The 23,553-nt window shown below is 39.5% G+C and overlaps 3 pseudogenes across 1 annotated transcript; 1 reads left to right on the top strand and 2 right to left on the bottom strand.

Annotated features, from left to right (window-relative positions):
* Positions 1-2: 2 nt before the first annotated feature.
* Positions 3-2,043, bottom strand: LOC149499635 (uncharacterized; annotated as a pseudogene).
* Positions 2,037-20,938, top strand: LOC149499634 (uncharacterized; annotated as a pseudogene). Its single transcript, XR_016325608.1, has 3 exons — positions 2,037-16,945; positions 18,203-20,122; positions 20,199-20,938. The product of XR_016325608.1 is annotated as an uncharacterized LOC149499634 (transcript).
* Positions 20,939-21,831: 893 nt separating this feature from the next.
* Positions 21,832-23,215, bottom strand: LOC149499633 (uncharacterized; annotated as a pseudogene).
* Positions 23,216-23,553: the final 338 nt, after the last annotated feature.

Here is a 23,553-nt window from a genome sequence, read left to right as displayed (position 1 = left end):
GTACATTTTTAACATTTACTTCTTCTTAACTATGACATTTTTTATTTTTATCTTATTTCTATTTATCTTAACTTGTTCATTTTTAACCTTTACTTCTACATAACTATGACAATTTCAATATTATTATCTAATTTTTAAAATTTCCATTTTTGCTTCTTATTCTACTGTATATTTTATTACATACTTATTCTGTTTTTCCTATATTATTTGATACATTTCTCTTCAGTTGTAGTTTTTTCAGGTATATGTCTTTTCATATATGTATAGCGTTCCTTACTGTTGCATAGTATCTTATTAATAGTTGCTATTGTTTGACTCATTAATGTATGTAGTTTCTTGGTCTTTGTTCAAGTCCTGCGTTACTTTGGTAATATTATATATATATATACTAACTTATATATATTTATTGACCTTTATTGTGCTTACTTATTTATAATCGTGGTTTTTTGTTTGGTTGCTGTACGTGTTTGGTGTTTGTGTGTGTTCCGATATGTCTGTATATATTCACTACATATTGCCATATCGTTATTTGTGGTGTGTCATTTTTATATGTGGTGTGTGTGTGTGTATGTTTGCACTTGTGTATGTGACGTTGAGTGTGTGAGTGTGTGTTGAGTCAGACGTAGGCCGTTGTTGCTCGAGCCAGGTAATCCCATTTCCGGCGAACGGGGCGTTGTGGTCGGTTTTCCGCAGCTTAGAGCGCGAACAGTTACAGCACTGCGGTTCGTTGCCTGCGATGTAATCTGCGCATGTCTCACGTAGATGTGGACCTCCACAGTGGCTGCACCTGTCCGCGCTCTCGGAGCAAAATTTTCGACCGCGACCGAATGCCAAGCACCTAGTACACTGGATGAGCGGAGACTGATCCTCCACTCTGATCCTTTGCAGGTCCAGGTAGAGGGCTCCAGCCTCCGTCATCCTTTGCCACACTTTAGGCTTCACCTCAAGAATGATGTGCGCTGTCTTGGGATTTCTTGTGCGTTTTTTGAATTTAATCACCATTTCCATGTCCTCTTCAGGTAGGCCCACGAAAATGTCCTTGTTCTGAACGTGGAGTGCCTTAATGATGTCATCATCTTCGCTATCCACGAACACATCCTTGAGGACTACGAGAGGGTTTTTATTTTTCATAGGCGCTACTATCAGTCCATCCCTGCGACTCTCTATTATTTCCTGAACTTTCTTCATTTCTACTTCGGTGTCGCAGCCCAGTATAATTGTCTGGTTCTTAGCCTTACGAACCTTGTTAATTTTGAGGCCAGTGCCTCTGGCATCGACCGCCCTTTTCATCCTGGCGAGCACCTCATCAGACTACCTTCGAGGGTGACCGCCATCGAGTGAAGTGCAGGACGGTGGACGGGTTTCGCTGCCGCGACACTGGCGTAAGACTGTGGGATTGGAGCTAGGTTCGGTTCACATGCCAGTCCTTTTGCGACCTACGTGTCATGTTTGGCTGCGACGACATCATCGGCAATACCACCGACCAGATCCCTGAAGAGAGCGTGCGTTCCACTCTCGACCTCCTCGGTCGTTTGGTCTATGGCAGCTCTGGTCTCGTCGATCCTTTCGATGATCTTGTCGATAATGTCGGAGCCTCGGCCGTCATTTTCGTCGTTCAATTTTATTATATCCGTTTTAAGACTTCGTTCCATCTCGTTTAGTCTCTCGGTCAGTGTTTTTTCCACCTCTCCCAGCTTCTTAAGGATGACATCTTGGCCATCGGACGACGAGGTTTTTGTAGGTATCCTTATCTTTGGGGCCCCTGCTTCGAGACTCTGAATGCGCCTACTGAGCTCGAAAATCGCTCGTATGCCCCTGTCCGACTGCACCTCCAGATACTGCTTTATGTCTCTCCTCATCTGAGGGTACTCATGGGCTTTCGAGGGTATATCCTCGAAGGTATTCATTATTTTCGTCGTATATTTGAAGTCGTCGCGGCCTAAAGGATAAGACGTCCGGTGCATTCGTATGTAGCGATGCACCGGTGTTCGAATCCCGCAGGCGGGTACCAATTTTTGTAATGAAATACGTACTTAACAAATGTTCATGATTGACTTCCACGGTGAAGGAATAACATCGTGTAATAAAAATCAAACCCGCACAATTATAATTTGCGTAATCACTGGTGGTAGGACCTCTTGAGAGTCCGCGCGGGTAAGTACCACCACCCTGCATATTTCTGCCGTGAAGCAGTAATGCGTTTTGGTTTGAAGGGTGGGGCAGCCGTTGTAACTATACTTGAGACCTTAGAACTTATCTCTCAAGGTGGGTGGCACATTTACGTTGTAAATGTCTATGAACTCCAGTAACCACTTAACACCAGCTGGGCTGTGAGCTCGTGCACCCATCTAAGCAATAAAAAAAATACAGTTGATAAGATAAAGAACAGAAGATAAAGTTGCACATGATAATTATGTCATTTAAAATATATATAATAATCATTTATAATATAGCATAAATTATAACATTCCATTAAAACATTAATATCAGCGCGGAAAATCCATAACCATCCATTAATTCTACCTAAATATCACTTCTGTATGTTTTACTCTTAGGTACTCTATGTCGAGTGAGGCAACAATGGCGTCTTAAATATTTTGTTCGCATTAAATTTTAAAACAATTATATCGAGTTACTTACCGGATTTTAAAACAATTATAACGAGTTATAAGTAATTCCTAAGCTTTTCGCCATATTTCTTGTATTATTAGTGCAATATCTCAAGTCACAAAACGGCATATTTCACGAGTTTTAGAACGTTTTTAAATTTAAACAATCACACGTTTAGGCCTTAGTTTGTTCGATTTCTCGTTTTAATAAATTTGTTAATGGTGTAACTAAACTAGCTGTGACATTTCTCGGCATTCAAATCTTCTGTTAATGTTTTAAATGGACTGAAGCGTAACTAAATCGCGCAAAATAGTTAATTGCAAAGTAGCTACTATACCAGGTACATAATATTCTTAATTCTGGATGCTTATACTTTTGCGACAATTCAAGACAATTTTAGGTACTTTCCATCATGTTCCAACAAGAGTTCCAGCGAGTACTAACTGCTTGGATGAGCATCAATATTTCCTGACTCTGCCTAAAGAATTCTGAAGAGACCGAAACAGGTGGAAATCTGAAGGTGCAAGGTCAGGACTATACGGCGGATGCATTAACACCTCTCAGCCAAGCTCACTTGATTTTTGCTGAGTGCCTAAAGATGTCTGAGGTCTAACGTTATCATGATGAAAAACCACACCTCTTCTGTTGATTAATAGCGGCCGCTTTCTCTCAACTTCTTGCTTTAATCTCATCAGTTGTTCGCAGTAGAATTCAGAATCGATGGTCCTGCCTGGTGGTAACAGCTCATAATGAATAATGCCCTTCCGATCCCACTACACACATAGCATCACCTTGTTGCGAGTTAACCCGGGTTTCGCCACAGTCTGTGAAGCCTGACCGGCCTTTGACCACGACCTTTCTCGTACGTTCTTGTCGTACGTGATCAACTTTTCATCAACAGTTATCAGCTTCTTAAAAAATGGTTCGGTTTCATTTCGTCGTAATAAAGATTCACAAACGAGTACACGGTTCATTAGGATTCCTTCAGTGAGCTCGTGAGGTACCCAAACATCGAGCTTTTTTGTGTACCCAGTTTTTTCAAATGCGCCAAAACTGTTTTGTGGTCAATTCCCAGTTCTTCGGCTACATTGTAACTACTGATATGCCGATCTTGCTCCACTTTTTCAAAAATTACATCAATTTTATCCGTAATAGGGCGACCAGAGCGACGTGCATCTTTGACATCAAAATTTCCGAATCGAAAACATTTACATCAAATTTGTGCTACTCTCACAGGCACTGCACTAGGTCCATAAACATCGCAAATTTTTTTCGCGGCTTGCGTTGCAATTTTTACCTTTTTGTAGTAAAATTTTAAAATGTATCGAATTTCTTCTTTAGATTCACTCATCTTGACAGTACAAAAAATAAATAAAAATGACACATTTTCCTAAGTTGAATTTGGAATTATCTGCTTTAAAATTTAAGCTTTTAATGATAACAAAACCAGCCAGATACAAATGGTATAGCCAAGGAGATTTTATTACAAGTGCATACATACTATAATGCGAAAAGACTTTTTCCCCAACCTATTACTTTTGACTAGGCAAACAGGACCAATTGTGTTAACCTTATAGGATACTGAAAAGATTGCGGCATCTGCTCGTCCTCGAATGGAAAGGACTAGGTGACTATTGACCTATTACAAAAAAATAAAAATTATAAAAATTAACATGACCGTAAACATACCAACAAAACTTACTAAAATTACACCAAAAAATGGTTTGATTTGCAGTGAAAATGTCCAGGATGCCCTAACACTTGACAATGCGTACATACCGTTTAAATGATGTCAAATTTAGTAGTGGCTTTCGCGGCTCTAGTCTCTGGTCTACTTCTACGCAAGCTTCCTCTCGCCTATTGTATGGTCTCTATAGCCTGTGCATGGATATTTTGTACATGCCTATTTAACAATTTCTTCGCTTGAAGGTACAGCGTCGGCATGTCAAGTATACAGTTATGCCCATCACTAAAATTCCGACTTTTTAGTAGGTACCTTAAGTTTTAATGACGGTGCCATTAGTTGCATACAATGTATACTTAGAACTATTATCAGAAAAAGCTTTTTTCCTTATACTGTACGTGGTAAAACAGAAATATTGGCACCAGTATCTATTAAAAAAATTAAATTGCTATTTCTATCCCTTATACTAAGGCGGGTAGATATGAGCTCCGATGCAGCTGTCCCCCGCCGCTGACTGCGTGGCATTTAGTTTACTGACTCTCCCACGCACATGGCGGCACGCACTTATGCGCCTGCTCCTTGCATCTGTAGTGGTAGAAGTACATCCAATCGTCACGAGCCGATGAGGTGTGGTGTTACGGCGACTACGGCAACTCGATCGCGCTCTGTTTGCATAGCGCCCACGGAATCCGTATCTATACGGATCTCTGTGTTGGCCATTCCTTTGCGACTGCATCTCATCGAGGCAAATATTAATTATGGCTATTTGTGATATTAACGTAGCTGTATCTGCCGTATTGACCTCGCCTATAGAGACTGGCCTGGTAGTCTCCATTATCTTGTCGACTACGGAAGCCAGGGTATTGATATCCTTGCTATCCGTAACTATTAATACTGCACGGGTTGAGGTTGGTAGGTGATTCTGCCACAGAAGGAGTAAGGTTTCGTCGCTGATTTTATCGCGGGCTAAATCTTTCATTCGACGAAGCAGCTGCGAACATTCATTTATAAATTTTGTTCAAGCAAATGAGGTGAAATTTTCTATTTTTATCGTGGGTTCCCACTATCAATACCGGAAACTCCTGCCAAATCAACTTATATGTATCTAGCATCTGCATGCAAAGTATCAGCATCAATACAACGTTTCAACAAGTTCTTTGTAGATAATACGATGCGAAAATTAGGTAAATCACTTTCCAAAATATAACAGGCTATTACCTACAAAAACTTTGTTCTCGTCGTCTGGCATATTAGTGTATTCAGTTATCCATTATTCCAATTCTCCTATCGAAATAGTGGTGGATCTATATTTGATATGCTAAATAACTATAAAAAAATTCAATCAATGACCGATAGTAGGTTCGTGCGGCGGGGTTTGAGTACCTACGGGGCGCTGCTCCATTGTTAAATTCCGGGAAACTCAAGTCGAAGCCCGCCACCCCTTGTCCTTCTGCGCCCGCGCCGCGCCCCGACGCAACAACGACAAAAAAAACAGTGCTAAATTGTTAGCGGAAGTGTGCGCATGCTTTTTTTCGTTGCAACAGTTGTATGTTTAAGTTTTCCCTGGCTTATCAGTTCACATCACGGGAGTATGTAGCTATGCTTCGTGCGTACTTTTTGAGTGGGGAAAACGCGAGTGCAGCTGTACGTATGTACAGGGAAGACACCCGAACGCTCGACAGCCAAATGTCCGAACCGTGGTAAATGCTTACCAGCGTTTACTTGATCACGGTTCATTCCACGCACGGTCACATAGTCAAGAACGAGGAAGAACGGCGCTGTCACAAAATCTGTACGACGATGTACTAGCGTATTTTGAAGATGATCCCCGGCGGAGTACAAATGACGCTGATCGACGGTTTAACATTAGCCTGTTCTGTGCCTGAAAGATTGTTAATAAGGCTGGATTACATCCTTATCACTACAGGAAATCTCAAGAATTAACGCCCATGGACTTGTTTTTGTGGAGTGAAATTAAGAGACGTTTGTACAAAAGTGAGCCGGTTAGGCTCGAATGATTAAAACAGCGCATATTAGACGCTATTCACGAAGTGAAAAGACAGAGAAGCGTACTTCTCTCGTTAAAAACAATTTAATGAAACGTGCCCGTCTATGTATTGACAATGGTGGTGGACATTTCGAAGGACAATTTAAATACTTGTAAGTTTAGTAAATAATACCTATGTAAATAAGTATTGTAAATAGCACCTGATTCTAACTTCATATATATGCCAAAATTTCTCTTTTCTTTTAGTTCAGAATAGCTTATTTTATTTTGATATTTGTTTATTGTTTTCTAATCACATACGTATTTAATTAATTGTAAAAAGGCAATTTTGGCGGTCCTAAGCTCCGATGAATATGAAGGAGAGTTTAGAATTTAGAAAATTAAATAAAGTAGGTAACTACATCACATGTTCTTTTGTTTCATTTTATTGTCTTAAGCGCTTTATTCACGTTCCATCTTGCTGTACGTCCCGCCAAGGCCATGCACAATGCGCGATGCAAAAGTATCATGAATAGGCTTGACGTACGTCGATAATTATTATTAATTGTTTGCTGGATTTGCATGACCAATTTTGCATCCAGCGAGCGCCCCCACCACTGCGAACATCGTGCAGATAGACAGTGAATAAGGCGGACGTACGTCAGAGCGGTCCTGCGTCGTGCGTGCTTGATCGTGTATAGTATAGACTTGCTGTACAGCAGATTTAACACTTTCAAGATTTATTGAATGATATAAGTTCCACTTATTCTCTCCACGCTTGATGCGCGCACGATAGTCTGTCTGTATGCTGCATCCAGCACCGCGGCCTTGAGCTGACGTACAGCCATCATAGATGGTCAATAAAGCGCTTAAGGCTACCTACGTCACAAGTGCGACAGTACGAATGCGAATGAGTAGGATGGAATACCTTCAATGAATTTCAATGAACTAATGAATGGATTGTAAAATAATATGTCCATGATTTAAGTGAGATTTTTTACAATAAACAAATGATAATAACTTTGCTATTTTATTTAAAGGAAATATGAGATTCTTTCGTCACATATATGATAATAATGTCTTCCCTAATATGTCCTTAAAATGTTTGTACTAGTTAAAACATAATAGTATATAGCTGCCGTTTTGTTCATTTTAAGTTCAGAGTTTTTCTTCCAACACTCCAAGATTGATTTCGGCCTTAGATGGAAGATTAGAAGATTTGCTGTTAATAAAATCGTGATCATGTTCGCGCTTTGTGCGATAAAGTAACACCATGTCTGTAGTGTCTTTTGCAGTCGTCGTGGCCTAACGGATAAGACGTCCGGTGCATTCGTGTTGAAGCGATGCACCGGTGTTCGAATCCCGCAGGCGGGTACCAATTTTTCTAATGAAATACGTACTCAACAAATGTTCACGATTGACTTCCACGGTGAAGGAATAACATCGTGTAATAAAAATGAAACCCGCAAAATTATAATTTGCGTAATTACTGGTGGTAGGACCTCTTGTGAGTCCGCGCGGGTGGGTACCACCACCCTGCCTATTTCTGCCGTGAAGTAGTAATGCGTTTCGGTTTGAAGGGTGGGGCAGCCGTTGTAACTATACTTGAGACCTTAGAACTTGTATCTCAAGGTGGGTGGCGCATTTACGTTGTGGATGTCTATGGGCTCCAGTAACCACTTAACACCAGGTGGGCTGTGAGCTCGTCCACCCATCTAAGCAATAAAAAAAAAAAAAAAAAAAAAAAATCCACCTCAAATAGTAAGTATATTTCTGCAGCACACTGTACTCCTTTACGTGGTACTTTGTTGCACCTATAAAATCGTTTTTTTTCGTCCATGGTATTGTGTGTAGTGCGTACTGCCCACGTGTTTTCTGCACGCACTGTTTCTTCGGTGGAACTAACATTTGAAAATTTGCTTATTCTTAATTCTTTGATTCACCTTACTTTTTTTTTTTCGACGGCTGACCTTTTTCCGATTCCTCATCAGAACAGTGCAAACGTACTTCATTTTCACTTTTAAACGTCATAACTAATTAAAACTTATCGAAATGTTTAATAATAATCACAGACGAAACAAATGCAATACGAACGCGCGAAAGAAAAAAACAAACGCGGGTCGGTACGGTAACTCGTCGGTACATGAATCGAATGGCACTCTCTGATTGGTGCAAATGGCCGGTCGCTGTCGCGCACTCGCGCCAAATCGTGCAGTGGCTGTTTTCACGTTGAAAGAATATGAAGTATTATTTTACATGTTACAAGTATTATTTTAAATGATGTTGTCCACTGAAGCTTCAAGAAGATTTTTTAGGAGCTTGTATTGAAGCCGTAAAATGTAAAATGGTGATGAGTTGTAAAATTTGTGGCTGAGTTAATAAATTACGTGGCAATGTATAAATCAGAAAGACAAGTAATAATAATTGTTGAACGTTACTTGACAATTTTTTTATAATATTTAATGACGTTGCAAAAAAGACGAGTTTGTTTATTTGAAGCTATCTCATTATCCTGTTGCTTAGTTATAAAATAAGAAGTTTGACGTAGTGGCCAAAAAAAGTTAATGTTGGAATCAACGGAAGTTGAAGATTGAGGTTCAACAGTTCCAGTTCCCATATCATACTGGAAGACTAGGGACGACTAGGAGCTATATCACAATTATGAATCATCATAGCTATTTTAAGAACTTCGGAACGGAAAGTCAATTTTTGAATAATAGAAAATGATTCTGTTATTGGTAAAAGCGAAGTGAAGAATGCCATATCATCATTTTGTAGCATTGTACTTATTGGCTTTAAAAATTTGCAGCATCTGCTTGTCAAAATCAGATTCTTCTTTTGTAGACCTTTTAGATTTTGTTATTCGTCTAATTTTGTTTTGACTTGTCAATGTCTGGGATGTAGGAGCAGTACTATGTTGTGCGGAAGCACTAGTGTTTTCTTGGCTTGTCGAAGGCCAGGCAGGCTAGGTCGGGTTCAAGCTCAGGCCCCGAAATGTTCATCTGGGAATCATCTGCCGTTAGGGAGTCCTCAGGATCGACTGATGTATGTTTCTTATGGAAAAATCGCATGTCATCATAATAAATATACTTTTTTTTTATCTCGCCGCTACCAGATCCGGGCTTCGTATTCGTAATTGCGGTTCTAGATCTCGTATTCGAGCTGTTCGCCATCTTTCGTGTATCATTTTATCTGTAACAAAAATTAACCAGGCTTATTTCTTTCTTTTAGGTTGTGCCGTCTTCGCGGCAAATTTTAAATGTGACATTTTACAATGCCAATCGATCTCCACGTTCGGATCCATCAAATGACAGCGAAGCTACACATGCACGACACATCGATTACGAACGGGAGCCGAGCAACACGCAACCAAATCTATATATATAAAAATGAATTGCTGTTCGTTAGTCTCGCTAAAACTCGAGAACGGCTGGACCGATTTGGCTAATTTTAGTCCTGAATTATTTGTGGAAGTCCAGAGAAGGCTTAAAAGGTAAATAAATATGAAAATGCTCGGAATTAAATAAAAATAGCAATTTTGTTTTCCCTTTGATGTGTCCCCCGTCGGACGGATTTCGTTTGTTTGTTTTAGGTTTATTTCGTACAAAAGTTTAGGTCTTTTATTTATCGATTGAAGCACTACGAAGTCAGCTAGCCTATAATATTTAAATATAACCGTATTCGATGACCGCGGGTGAAGTTCAATTATAACTAACAAAAGGCCTAGTGAATCCAAAACAGTGCACGCGTCCAAGAGCTCGCATGTGGCAGTCCCAGGTGCGTATGTGCGTTTACTCATTTTTTGAATCCTAGACGTACATCGGGGACCTAGGACACCTTTCTGGGCAAGTTCCGTATCCATCCCCGACCAGGGATCGATTGGTTTGTCCAGACTCAGTGTGTGTGTCGCGAAGATAACCAGCTGAAACAGAACTACCGAGCCGGGAACCAACGTCTCACATACATTTTATAGTGACGAAACTCGGGAAATGTACCGTCACAGCAAAATACAAGTTCATATATTTAACTAGTCACTGGTGGTAGGACCTCTTGGGAGTCCGCACGGGTAGGTACCACCACCCCGCCTATTTCCGCCGTGAAGCAGTAATGCGTTTCGGTTCGAAGGGTGGGGTAGCCGTTGTAACTATACTGAGACCTTAGAATTTATCTCGAGGTAGGTGGCGCATTTACGTTGTAGATGTCTATGGGCTTCACTAACCACTTAACACCAGGTGGGCTGTGAGCTCGTCCATCCATCGAAGCAATAGAAAAAAAACAAAAAAAAACTAGTATTTAACGTGTTTTGTCCCGATCAAATACCGTCCACGTATCGACAAAATTAATAAGTTAATTTGCGAATTTTTATTTTATTTGGTTTTCGTTTCCGTACTACTTACCTATAAATATCGTTTGGTGAATACGGTTCTTTGTGTTTGAGATATTTTAATACTTACAACTCAGGTATATGAACCAACACATACGTCATTTTTTACCTGATTTATTCAATTGCAAATGGGTTATTATTTACCTTGTAGTTTTATCCTTTTGTATTCGTTGCGTAATTACAAAAGATTTTACATTAATCGTCTATTTTCCTTCAAATATTGATTTCCTTATTAATTTGTTATTTTTTGAATTAAATTGAAATAAAATCGTAGCTCCGATTAAGAATGCCACATTCCGTGAAACGGAAGGTATCGTGTGCAGTACTTAAGTAAAGTAAATCGAGATCGATGGACACAGATGAAATTTCGGTTCAGGACCTACCAGTATTGCGACGTAAGCGTACTTTATCTTTAAATCGATTGAAGAAAACATTAGTTTTTGCCCGAGCGGCTAAATATGATCTGGAACAATGTAATACCTTCCTTGCTTGTTTTCCGGAAGTAAAAGTAGTGTTTGTTAGTGCCTTTGAGGTTGTGCATTCGGTGACATTATATCACTGACAGATAGTTGCGACGAGGAGGCTGAGGACCTGCTTCGCATGGAATTTGATGATATTTATATGGAGATTATTTCTATGTATCGGCAGTTGACTATCAAAACGGGTAGTGAATTGAACACTTCGCTAGAATCTTCCAAGGTAACAAGTCACAACATAAAAGTTCCTAAAATTTCGGTACAGCAGTTTTCAGGTGAAACAAAAAGGTTGGCCTAAATTCCATGATGTATTCCACTCCCTCATTCATAACAATGCAACACTTACGGACTCAGAGCGTATGCATTATCTAATATCAAGTTTGTCTGGAGATGCCGTGGCACTCATACGCTCCTTCCCTTATGAAGGGAAATTTTATCAGGAGGCTTATCAAACATTGATTGATCGTTATCAAAATAAGCGTGATTTAGCTTTCACCTGTTGGAAAGAAATACTTAATGTAAATTTATAATTAAATTTTCCATCTGAATTTCGACGTAGTCTTGATTTGTTTAACGAAAATTTATCGATATTGAAAGGGTTAAACCTTTTTGTCACTGATGGCGACGTCATACAACACACATCGTCGATGGTATTTTTTAAAAACGGTCGCCTTCATTACGTGTTGCTTCGTTATCTGCAAAGTGCCAGCACTTTAGTACAAGCGCGAATTTATTATAGGACATATTTATTTCGTGAAGGAGAAGATGATAGTATAATTTGTCCCTCTTTCAGTAGTTTTCAAGTATTGGAAAATTAATGAGTCCTGTCAGTAAATAAACACCTAAGAACTTTCTCATTTCATCTCCCGTTATTGGTTTCCATCTCTTTAGACGACTTGGGGCTCAAATTATTGATGTTGATTTGTGAAGCGTATCTATTAGTTTCGATTACCATAAATTCAATAATGCCTTTATCGAAAATATTTGTGAAAATCGTCCATGTGAGTGAGTGCTCAGAAAAGAAGCGTTCGTGGCGTTTGCCTTCGTTATAACCAGTGAAAACTTGCCGTGGCAAATTCCTTATTACCCTTTGCCATTCAGCACTAAGTTGGGGGATAGGTGGAGCAGAAAAAATGGGATCAGTACGAGGCACATGAACCCTGTAGGTGGCGACTTCTTCCGGTGAAGGTCACGGGGCGACCTGAGGAGGTAAAGTCTGCGCGGCGCGCTACCAGCACTCTAGCGCGCTGCCAAGGAGGAGTAAGAGTAATTGTAATCAAAAATATTTCTCGAGTGATTCTACAATTTTGTTTGGATGGACTAAAAATACCAACTCCAGTAATCTAAAGCATTTTGTTTACAACCGAGTAAATGAAATTCATGAACTGATTGACAAATCTTCTTGGCATCACATTTCTACGGAAATTACAAAATTTCGAGTTATGGTGGAGTGGCCATCAATATATTACCACTAGATAACGCCTCACAAACAAAAACTAAACACAAATATAACCAAAGACTTTCGCTTTATAAAGCACAAGTCCGGCCTCGCGTGGAGTACTGCTCTCATCTCTGGGCCGGGACTCCCATCTCTGGGCCGGGGCTCCCATCTCTGGGCCGGAGCTCCCAAGTACCAGCTTCTTCCATTTGACTCCATACAGAAGAGGGCCGTTCGGATTGTCGATAATCCCATCCTCACGGATCGTTTGGAACCTCTGTGTCTACGGAGGGACTTCGATTCCCTCTGTATTTTGTACCGTATGTTCCATGGGGAGTGCTCTGAGGAATTGTTCAAGATGATCCCTTCATATCCTTTTTATCATTGCACCTCCCGCCATCGGAGCAGAGTTCATCCATATTATCTGGAACCACTGCATTCATCGACCGTGCGTTTCTAGAGGACTTTTTTGCCACGTACCATCCGGCTATGGCCTGGCTCTGCCTCTGCCTCTGGCATTGCTGAGGTTCGTGGGCGAGGGTAACCACTCATCATCAGGTGGGCCGTATGCTCATCTGTCTACAAGTGCAATCAAAAAAAAAGCATCAACTAACTAATCTGACTATACCATCAAACGGAGAAAAACGATGTAAAAGTATAATAATTGTAACCTAAACCATGCTTTTTTCCCAATCAATAAAGAGCAGTTTAGATTGTTTTAACATTCACTTACGACCTTGCGCCATGAATGACAGAAAGAGACTGAAATTTACAATAACTTTTGTTCCAAATTCAACCTTATTTCATTAAAAGACACAGCATTTTGCGGTAGGCAGCGGCTTGGCTCTGCCCCTGGCATTGCTGAAGTCCATGGGCGACGGTAACCACTCACCATCAGGTGAGCCGTATGCTCGTCTGCCTACAAGGGCAATAAAAAAAAAACTTACGTCATTTTAAACTTATGATATGAAGACTTCACTGCTCCGAACAGAGTATTACGGAGTCGCGCTTTGTACTTTTTTGTAAGAATTATTTGAGGAATTTATTTTTTATTATGTTTTTTTTAATTCATATTCATTCAATTTCTTAAATTTTTTCAAATTAATTCCTAATGGTTAACAACAAATATTGTAAACTATAGATCATTATATCTGAGTTAGCTATATTGTAAATGGGAGTGGGGAAAATGGGTAAGAGCTTTTTAAATCACAACAACATAATCCCCATCAAATTGTTTTATTTATTAAATACATGTCAGATTCGGTAAAATGGTCTGCACAAACGAAAAGAAAGATAAAAAATTAGATGACTCTGCTACACTTGTTCTGAAATACATCTATTACATCCTTGTCTTGCACATAAAAGTTATTATGTGTGCGAAAAAGAACTTTGCGAAGCAAAATAATAGGATTTAATTTCTTGAAGTACTAATTTGGAAAGGATAACTAATTTATTTCAAATGTTTATCAATATCTAGTAAAAATTATAAAACTTACCAAAAATACTAAATCCCATGTTGTTTTTTCTTTGTAAGCGTGTTATTTTTACAACTTTTTACAGCGCATTTTGGCATCGTTCCCCTCGACGGTCGGCGTGACACTGACGGCAAAACAGTGCCTAATATGAATCTAAGCACTGTTTTGTTAGGCCACTTTTGACGCCCTTACGCGGGATCTAGTAGTAATATATCGATGGGAGTGGCCCATCATTTTTAATGAAACCTAAAACGGAGTGCCCAAGCGCTCCTATAGAAAATATTGAGCTTCCGGAGCTCAAAGTAAATACACGTTGAGCCTTCATTTGATTTATAGGTTCTTGAAATTTCAACGAATGATCCCGGTGGTAGGATATATCTTAAGATTTATTCACAATTGTAAAACAAAGAAGGATTCGAGGCTTAGTGGTCATCTGAGTAACGATGAAATAGATAGGTCTACTCAGACCCTAATCAAAACCTGCCAACACCCTTCCAGATGAGGTGCAATCATTAAAAAACAATAAAAACATAAATCATAAATCGAGAATTTTGTCAATAAATCTTTACTTAGATGAACAGGATTGGATTATGGTTGGAGGCAGAATCCAAAAAAAACTCTATCTGTGAGTATTCTAAAAAACATCCCATTTTGTTATGGACGTCATTACTTTACGAAACTTTTGTTTCAGAAAGAACATGTACGTCATAAACATTGTGGCCCTGAATTATTACTTAGCAATATACGAGATCAATCAAAGTAAACTCAATACAACCTATGATAGGTAACTTACCTCCTCCTCGAGTCACTCTTATCTATCCCTTCCTCGTGGCAGGCGTAGACTTTGGATTGTAGACCGCAAAGGCAGAGGATGTAAGTTTTAAAATGTTGGGTTAGTAGTCTTTTTGTATATCTAAGCACTAAGGCATTAACGTTGGAGGTGGTCAGTAGTCTGATTACTGAGATATTTTAATTTCTATCAAAGCTTGGATCAAATTAAACGGCACTTCTGGGACCGGTTCCATAAAGAGTATTTGAGCTGTAACAGGGGACTAAGTGGAGAAAGTAGAGGAAAGCGCCTAAAAAGGGCGATCTTGTCGTTATCAAGGACGACAACCTTCCCTCCGAGCGATGACGCTTGGGACGAGTTAGAAATTGTATTCAGGGGTAAATTGTATTTATGACAGAGTCGACACTGTCTCCCTCATTTTGTGTATGGCCCTTCTGTAAAAACCGATGTGCAATGCATATGATGAACTTTTTTTGCGGCGTATATGTATAATGAAAATACAAAGCGATTACGATTTTGGCCAGCATAATTGTCTGACCAAAAACGGAACTCCTTGGCCCGTTGTTCAACATTAGTCCGTAAAAAATTTAATAGGCAACTGCTTACCTCATTTGCACCACGTTTTGCCACAGATTCATCTCACATATAGCAAATCGCCTTCTTTTTACCCATATCAAAAACCGTAAAATTAAAAGAAGATGGCTTTCTTTTATAGTAAAATATATTTACATTGCCATGAGGACACTGTAAAACTTTTTCAAACACAGCAGTAAGCATGTTTCCGTTTGACTCCTCAACATCTTTTTTATCTTGGCTTTTTAAATGCCTTGCGACCTTCTTATTTGTCTGGTGTTGTTGAAAAGCTTCTTTCTCTTGGTCAGTTCGATTTTTCTTCAATCGGAAAACGTGACATTCGTTGCACTGATCCTTTTTGAGAGTATGAAAACCTAGATTGAAATTTGAGTTGATAATGTCACGACACTGGCGCGGCCACTGTTGAACAAGTGACTGGCTGGCGAAAAGCGCTGTTACCTGCGAAGGCTGTACTGTTGCGACGGCATTATAACTTTTATTTGCTGCCGTTCAACTCCGATGAGGGCATGACATCAAAACCGATGCGACAATGTGGACAAAACTGTCATGAAGCTACATGTTTTGTCGACACTTGGTCTTTGTATTAAACTACATTAGAGCAAGCGAGGGACGAACTGATCCATACATTCGGTAAGGATGGGGATATTAAGAATCAGTTCTGGCCCGTGGATGTTTTGAAAAAGCTACCGATGCTGCGATGGTAAAAATACTGATTACAGGTATTTATCATAAATTTATTCGATCCAAGTTATTGAGAAATACTCGGTGGCTTTGCTTCCTAAATAGGATCAATTCTAAAAACGTCCCGGAAATGTGAAATTGAAAATATACAGTAAATATAATGATAATAATCTAAACATAACTCAGTTTTATCACAATCACATAATGATTCCTTCAGTTCTCGGGGCACTTTTAGTAACAATAAAATTTTAAATGTGGGTACTGCGTCGCTTGAGTCATTTAGAGAAAACTTGTTTCCGCCGTCAAGATGACAAACGTATCACTAACAACAACTCACTCAACTCAACTCAATAACTCATCTCACATAAGCTAAAAACTCCATGTAAAGTTTTTGAGCATAAGGGGTCAACCGATTTCAAAACAAAGCATTGTGACTTTTAATTGAGAAAAATACTAGAACTCGAATTTCATATGGTAGGTAATACGGACAGTCTTCCTGACATCTTAATAGGTTTTAATCGTATACAAATAGCTGTTCTCAGTGTTGCTGTATGCAGAGTCTCCTCAAATACTTCGGACACATGGCCCGACGAAATCCTAACAACTTGGAAAAACTAATAGTTGTAGGTCACGTGGAAGGAAAGAGAAGTCGAGGAACATCGCCAGCTAGCTGGCCGGACATTTTAAGTGAAGTCACAAACACCAGCGTCTCGGGCGCCTTTAAGCATGCCGAATGCAGGCAATGTTGGAGGAAGCTGGTGCAGAAACCAGACCAAGGTGGTCACGACTCTCAGTAATGACGAAGCGACGAAGAAGAAGATATTAGGTACCAGTTCAAACCTTTGTATTATATTTTCGTTCTGTAACCGTGTTCACTATCTAATTTACATAAAATCTATACTCTGACTTGTATTGTATAAAATGTCGGAAAGGTCTTAAAGCCCAAAATATGAAAAAGCTGATTTCAGAGTAACCGATACCGAAGAGGAGGGTCAAGGCCATCTTCTTCTGGCTGGATCTATTGCAAAAAAGAGAGCCGTGACGATACAAAAACCCGAAATCGATCTCTCAATTTTGCTCAAGTTTATTAAGCCATATGACGGCTGTAGGGAAACGTTAAACTCGTTCCTTGTGAATTATAAGAACGCTTACGAATTAGCTTCTGATATACAAAAAGATATAATCTTTAAATTTATACTCTGTAAATTACGGGGCAAGGCGGAAACCGCTTGCTCCATTACAGAATTCGCTAATTCGCAACAACTTAAAGATTTCCTTAAGGTTCAGTTCAGCGAGAGGAGGAAGCATTATGCTCATCTATTAACCGACCTACAAGAGTGTAAACAGCAAGTAAATAAAAACGCTAGCCAGTATGCTCTTAGAACAGAGACGTGTTTATCTCAGTTATTAACCGAGATATCTATCTCCCATGGCCATAAAAGTAAAGAAATGGTAGGGCGGACAGCCGCCATGGAAGAATTAGCTCTGCATAATTTTCAAACGGGCCTCATAACTTGCATATTTAACATCGTCAGATATAAAACTACAGACACTTAACGAAACCATTAACATCGTTATTTCTGAAGAAAAAATTCAACAGTTCCTATCCAGACAAGTAGCTAGTCCCATCTGGTTCCCAAAATCAACGACAATACAAACTAAATATACCAAGGCTAGGCACATAACCTATACGATGCCCCGACCTTTCGATGCCGAATCCCAACCAGTCTAACTTTAAGCATAATACTTACGTCGGCCGTAATTTTAACGACACAAATCCCATTGCCCCCATCTGCAGATTGCAAAACCCCAAAGCACACTTTCAAACAATGTCGAAAGAGGGAATTTAAAAATAACCGCTTTAAAAACTTTAAACCAGAATCTGAAAAAAATCTATTAAAGTTTTAGTAATGGTACTGATGACAATTTCCGAATTGATAATGTCTGAAATTAAAGCCCTACTTTGAGGTGTCTTCGTAGACATAGGTATGTTAGAAGAGATCATGAGGTTCTTAATAACGGGATTCTTTAGTATGGCTGCAATATGATGTTTGCTTGCCGATAATCATATTTTTCACTTCAGCAACCTTGGCTGCCGTTACTGAGCAGGAGTAAGAAACTGCAGAATGTGGCCCACTGCAGTTGGAGCACTTGAAGATGTTGGGAGTGCCGCCCTCCCTGTAAAAATGATTTCCCATCATGATGGCTTATTTCAAAGCAGTTGGTAAGGTGATCAGTGACTGTGGACTAACAAATATAATGGTGGAAAGTGGAAAATGGTGGAAAAAGTTGGCGAATGGTTCAGTGAATGAATTTCTTGACGGCAAGCATTTCAATCGCTGCAAAAGACTGCACCCTTTGGTGACATTAGGATTAGAAATATTACATTTTAAATCTTTTCTGGAAATGAGTAACACGTCCATAACAGATGATATGATTGAAGAACTTCACCGACTACAAAACTGTAAAATATCATCATTTAACATAGAACATGAAGAGCTGAAAGAATTGATCAATAATTACTGTGTTTATAAACAACGAAGTCTCAATGGCGAGTATGGAAAGACTCAACAATTTTATGTAATTTATATTAATCTCATCAATTATTACCTATAACTATCATGAAGCATACGTGTTGGAGACTTCGAACTTTTCAAGTCAGTTTTACCTTAAATAACAAATTTATTTTTTATCTGTAATCAACAGAATTATGCTCGATGGACCGTGAAATATGTTGATAACTTGATAAAAGTAGCAGATACCCATCCTGATTTATTTGAAGGATTTCAACAGGGTTACTTCGGCATTAAAATGACATTAAGACATTAAGCCATTTTCAAGGCAACCCATTGATCTGGTTTTAGAGCAGACTATCAATGCAGATGCTGCACGAAGACTTACAAGTGTATACACTTTACTAATTCAATTTCAGCCCGTCAACGGTGGGCTCGAAACCATGATGTAAGATCGACAGTAATTAGTTACGTTTACCGAGAATTGGGACTACAAACTCACCAAGATGTTTCTTCGGATTTGAATAAGCATAATATTCAGAAAAATATTAAAAATCTAAAGAAATTTTTTGAAACATTTGAACAGTTTCTTAATCCCTTCAGCTCGGAAGTACCAAAAGATCATTTAATAAATATTTCATCTGGTAAAGCTGCATCTGAACTGGTAGAGTCATTTCTTCTTAATATTGAAAAAAATGGTGATTGTCTTCGGAATACGTTTGTTTCTGAATGTCATACGGACATTAGTCGATTTGAAAAATCATGCGTGCAGTATTCCAAATCAAGTAAATACTGTGATCAGAAGTGTCGACACTGACATTGCAGCTATCATGCTTGGTCATATGCACCATCTACAAAATGATTCACTTATTTGGATGCTGATAGGCACTGGGAATGAGGTGAGATACGTAGACCTCACAGAGATTTACGTAAAGTTAGGAAAATCTTTTTGCAAGAGCTTACCAGGATTCCATGCGATCACATGTGATTATAATCCTGCATTTTTCCGAAAAGGAAAGTTGAGGCCTTTTAAAATTTAAAAAAAACGGAAGAGTATCAAACAGCTTTCATTAAATTCGGTAAACACGAATTATTCGAAAATAATAATGAACAACAAAGCACTTTTGATATTATTCAACGGTTTATATGTGAGGTATACAATGTCGGTTCGATAACTGATGTTGATGCAGCACGGCTTCAACTATTCATTAATACATATCAGGTCTCAGATATTAATGAAGCGTTTAGCCGTAAAAAACTACGAAATTTTGATGCTAGCAGTCTGCCACCATGTAAATCCGAGCTGCTACAACAATTTCTGCGAGCCAACTATGTGTCTAGCATTTGGAATAATGCAAATCAGCAAATTCCAACAATTTATCAACCCGAGAATAATGGTTGGGTTCTCGAAGATAATCAGTACCATTTTAAATGGTTCGAAGGTGATCAGTTGCCAAATTTCGTCAGAGAATCACTGAAAACTGTCTCAGGTATAATACTACTTCAAACCATTATACATTATTTTTTGATATTTTCAATCCCATCAACTTTTTCATATTTCTACAGAAACTGACGAAGAAGAAGAAGACGACGATATGGAATGGAGTAACAGTGACGAAGAAAATGATAACATTGATTATAATGATGATAATGAATAAAATAATATTTTCTTTAATAAACTATAATAATAATCTGTAATGTCATCAATCTATTTTTTTTTGCTTTATAATAACTTGTAATGTCATTAATATATTTTTAATTAAATTTGATGAGTATTATTTTGTTTTTTTTTTATAATCTGTTATTGAGGGATCGCGATAGACCTATCTCGCCATCTCACTCGCACCCACCATACATATACTGTCTCGCGCTCGCTCCTACAGCGACCCTACATCATTGTCTGGCAAGGGGTTGGAACTATCAAAAATGTCTGGCTGATGAGGAAACATCATCTAATTATTACCTAAGTATTATATATAAAAATCAGCCTTGATACTATAACATAAGTAGAATTATAATTTCATGAACATTAGGGATGTCTGGCAAGGGGTTGCCACGATGTTAAGTGTCTGGCAATCAATAACGTGATTTTTAATAATATTCTGAAGGTAATACCAAAAAATCACACTTTATTATTTGATTAATTTAGATCGGTATTTTACATACCTTTAGTACCATTTACCTGCCAAAGCCACGGTAACCCAAACTTCATAATAGTCCATCGTTCTTACCTGTGTTGGGAGCATGCGCTGACAAACTTTCAGCTTTTATAAAATAACGAAGGTCTGGGGTTCACGGGCTCTTGCTCTATTGTTTTTTGATAACAAAATTAACTCCGAGTATTGTGCATGAAGCTTTTAAATTCACTAATAGAGATTCTTCATCCAATTCTACAGGAGCTATAATAATTCCTAGACTCACAATACTCGTGCAAGCTGCTCTGCACGCGTTTTATGCATGAGCATCTGGGTGATGGAAGGCCGGCTATCCTCAACCCACGCTGGTTCTCACCCAGCGGGGTATTCCGTAGGATAAACCATTCTAACCGGCGCCACCTAGGCGGGCTTCGGATAGCCTGCCGACCGAGAGGGCTGGTGGTCGTGGCGCCGACGACCGCCAGTCCGGCGTCCCGAGGGGGAGGGTGATGGGAGAGATGTGCTCCGCACTAAACGCTTCACTTTCCTCCCTCTGCCTTTTCATGAGTTTTGTCTCATGCGAGGTTTGGACGTTGGTTGTTGAGAGACGGGAGGTTTTAGTCGGTTCGACTCCGACATGCCCCGCCCTCCATCCCCAGTGACTCACAATACTGTCATAAGGTATTGTTGCTGTTTAATAGGGAATATGCACGTGACTCCAAAATGGAAAAAACATTTGTTATTTTGACTACTAAACAAACATACATATACAATAAATTTGTTTTTTAAAGTCATCATAATTTAATAGTGAAATTTAATCATAAAAAATTGGCTTTTTTTGAATTTCGCAAACTGAAAGCTTTATTGTGCCGGGTTCCTTTCTCATCTATTTTTAATTTATGTCTTTTCTGTTACTGTTCCGTGTTTATATTGTGCAGTGTTTATGTGCCTGTTTTAGATATATCAATATATATTTAATATATACCTTTATATCTGTGTATATATGTGTTATTGTGTGTGTTACGGTGAGTATTGTGTGTGTTTCGTTCCATTGAGTTTGTAAGTCAAACATATGCTGTGTGTGTACGAGCCAGGTAATCTCATTTTTTGCGCCCTGGACAGTCGGTACTGAAGGCATTGCGGTCAGTCTTTTGCAACCCAGAGTGCGAGCAGTTGCAGCACTGTGGTTCGTTTCCAGCAGTGAAGTCGACGCATTTCTCGCGCAGGTTCTCCACAGTGGCTACATCTGTCCACACTCTCGATGCAAAATTTCCGGCCATGATCGAAGGCGAGGCACTTCGTGCATTGGATGAGCGGAGACTCTACTAATCCTCTGCAGGTCGAGATACAGAGCTCCAGCCTCCGTCATCCTCTGCCATACATTGGGCTTCACTTCGATGATGACGTGCGCAGTCCTGGTCCATTCCTTGTCCTTTTTTTATATTTTATGTTTAACTTCAGCTCTTCGTTTGGTAGGCTCATGAAGATGTCTTTACTCTGGGCGTATAACGCTTTCACCATCTCGTCGTCCCCGCTGTCCAAGAACGAGGGGGTTTAGGACGAGTGGGTTCTTATTCTTCATTGTTGCCACAGTTAATCCATCCCCCCGACTTTCTATTACTTTCTTCACCTTATCAAGCTCCACCTCCGTGTCACATCCCAATATCACTGTACTATTTTTGGCCTTTCGCGCTATATTTATCTTGAGGCCAGTGCTCCTGGCGTCGACCGCCTTCTTCACTCTTGCCTTCGATTGTGACCGCCATCGGGCGAAGTGCCGGCCGACGCCCGGTTTTGCTGCCGCAATGCTTGCGTACGACCTCACAGCGGTTACTTGCTCGATTTCTAAGACCTTTGCGACCTGGTCTAATTTCGCTTTGGTGGCAGCGACATCATCGGCAACATCACCGACAAAACTTTCGAGTAGAGGTCAATCCTGTCGATCATCTTGTCGATCATGTCGCGGTCGTCTTTACCGTCGTGTAGTCCTACTATGTCTTGTTTCAGACTTCACTCTAAGTCGTTTAGACGCTTGGTCAGTCTAACCCCCCCAGCTTCTTGAGGATTATTTCTTCCCCATCCGACGACAAGGTTTTCGTGAGCGACCAGCGACCGTGTTTTGGGGACCGCTGCCTCTAGACTTTGTAACCGCCGACCGAGCTCGAAGATGGCTCTGATGCCCTTATCCCATTTCACCTCCACGAAGGATTTAATGTCGCGCCTTATCTGAGGATATTCTTTCACTTTTGATGGTATATTCTCATATATTCTCAAAAGTCTCCATCACTTCCTGAAGGAGCTGCTCACTCGGCAGAACAGCGTCGTTTTGTTGCTGTTTCTTGTATAGGTCCATATTGTCAATGGACCTCCTACTACTGTGGGCAAAGTCGCGGGGCTGGGAGTGGTGGGTTTCTTTGTAGCGGCAGAAGTCGCTGGAATGTGAAACATTGTGGACGTGTGTGTAAGAGAGTCTGGATTATTTTATGTGTGTAGTGTGAGTAGAACGGGGAAAGTTGTCCTATGGTTAAGACAGTCTAACAGACCCTGTATCGGGGGGCGGTGTCAAAACTTAACTAAATAAAGAAAATAATGTAAAAAATTTAATTTAGTCTTTTGCACGACTCGGTCTTGACCGTACGTGACGTAAACAAAATGTTCAAATATAATATTTAAAATAAGTTTTAAATATATAAAATTTATATTAAAAATAAAATCAACTAATCGGCGAGATGACGAATCGAACAACAAATTATTATCTAATAATCAACTAAATCTAATTTTACAAG

This window comes from Bombyx mandarina, chromosome A1 (assembly GCF_030267445.1).
Source record: "Bombyx mandarina strain Sakado chromosome A1, ASM3026744v2".
NCBI classification, from domain to species: domain Eukaryota; kingdom Metazoa; phylum Arthropoda; class Insecta; order Lepidoptera; family Bombycidae; genus Bombyx; species Bombyx mandarina.
This window is presented reverse-complemented; position numbering and strand designations above follow the sequence as displayed.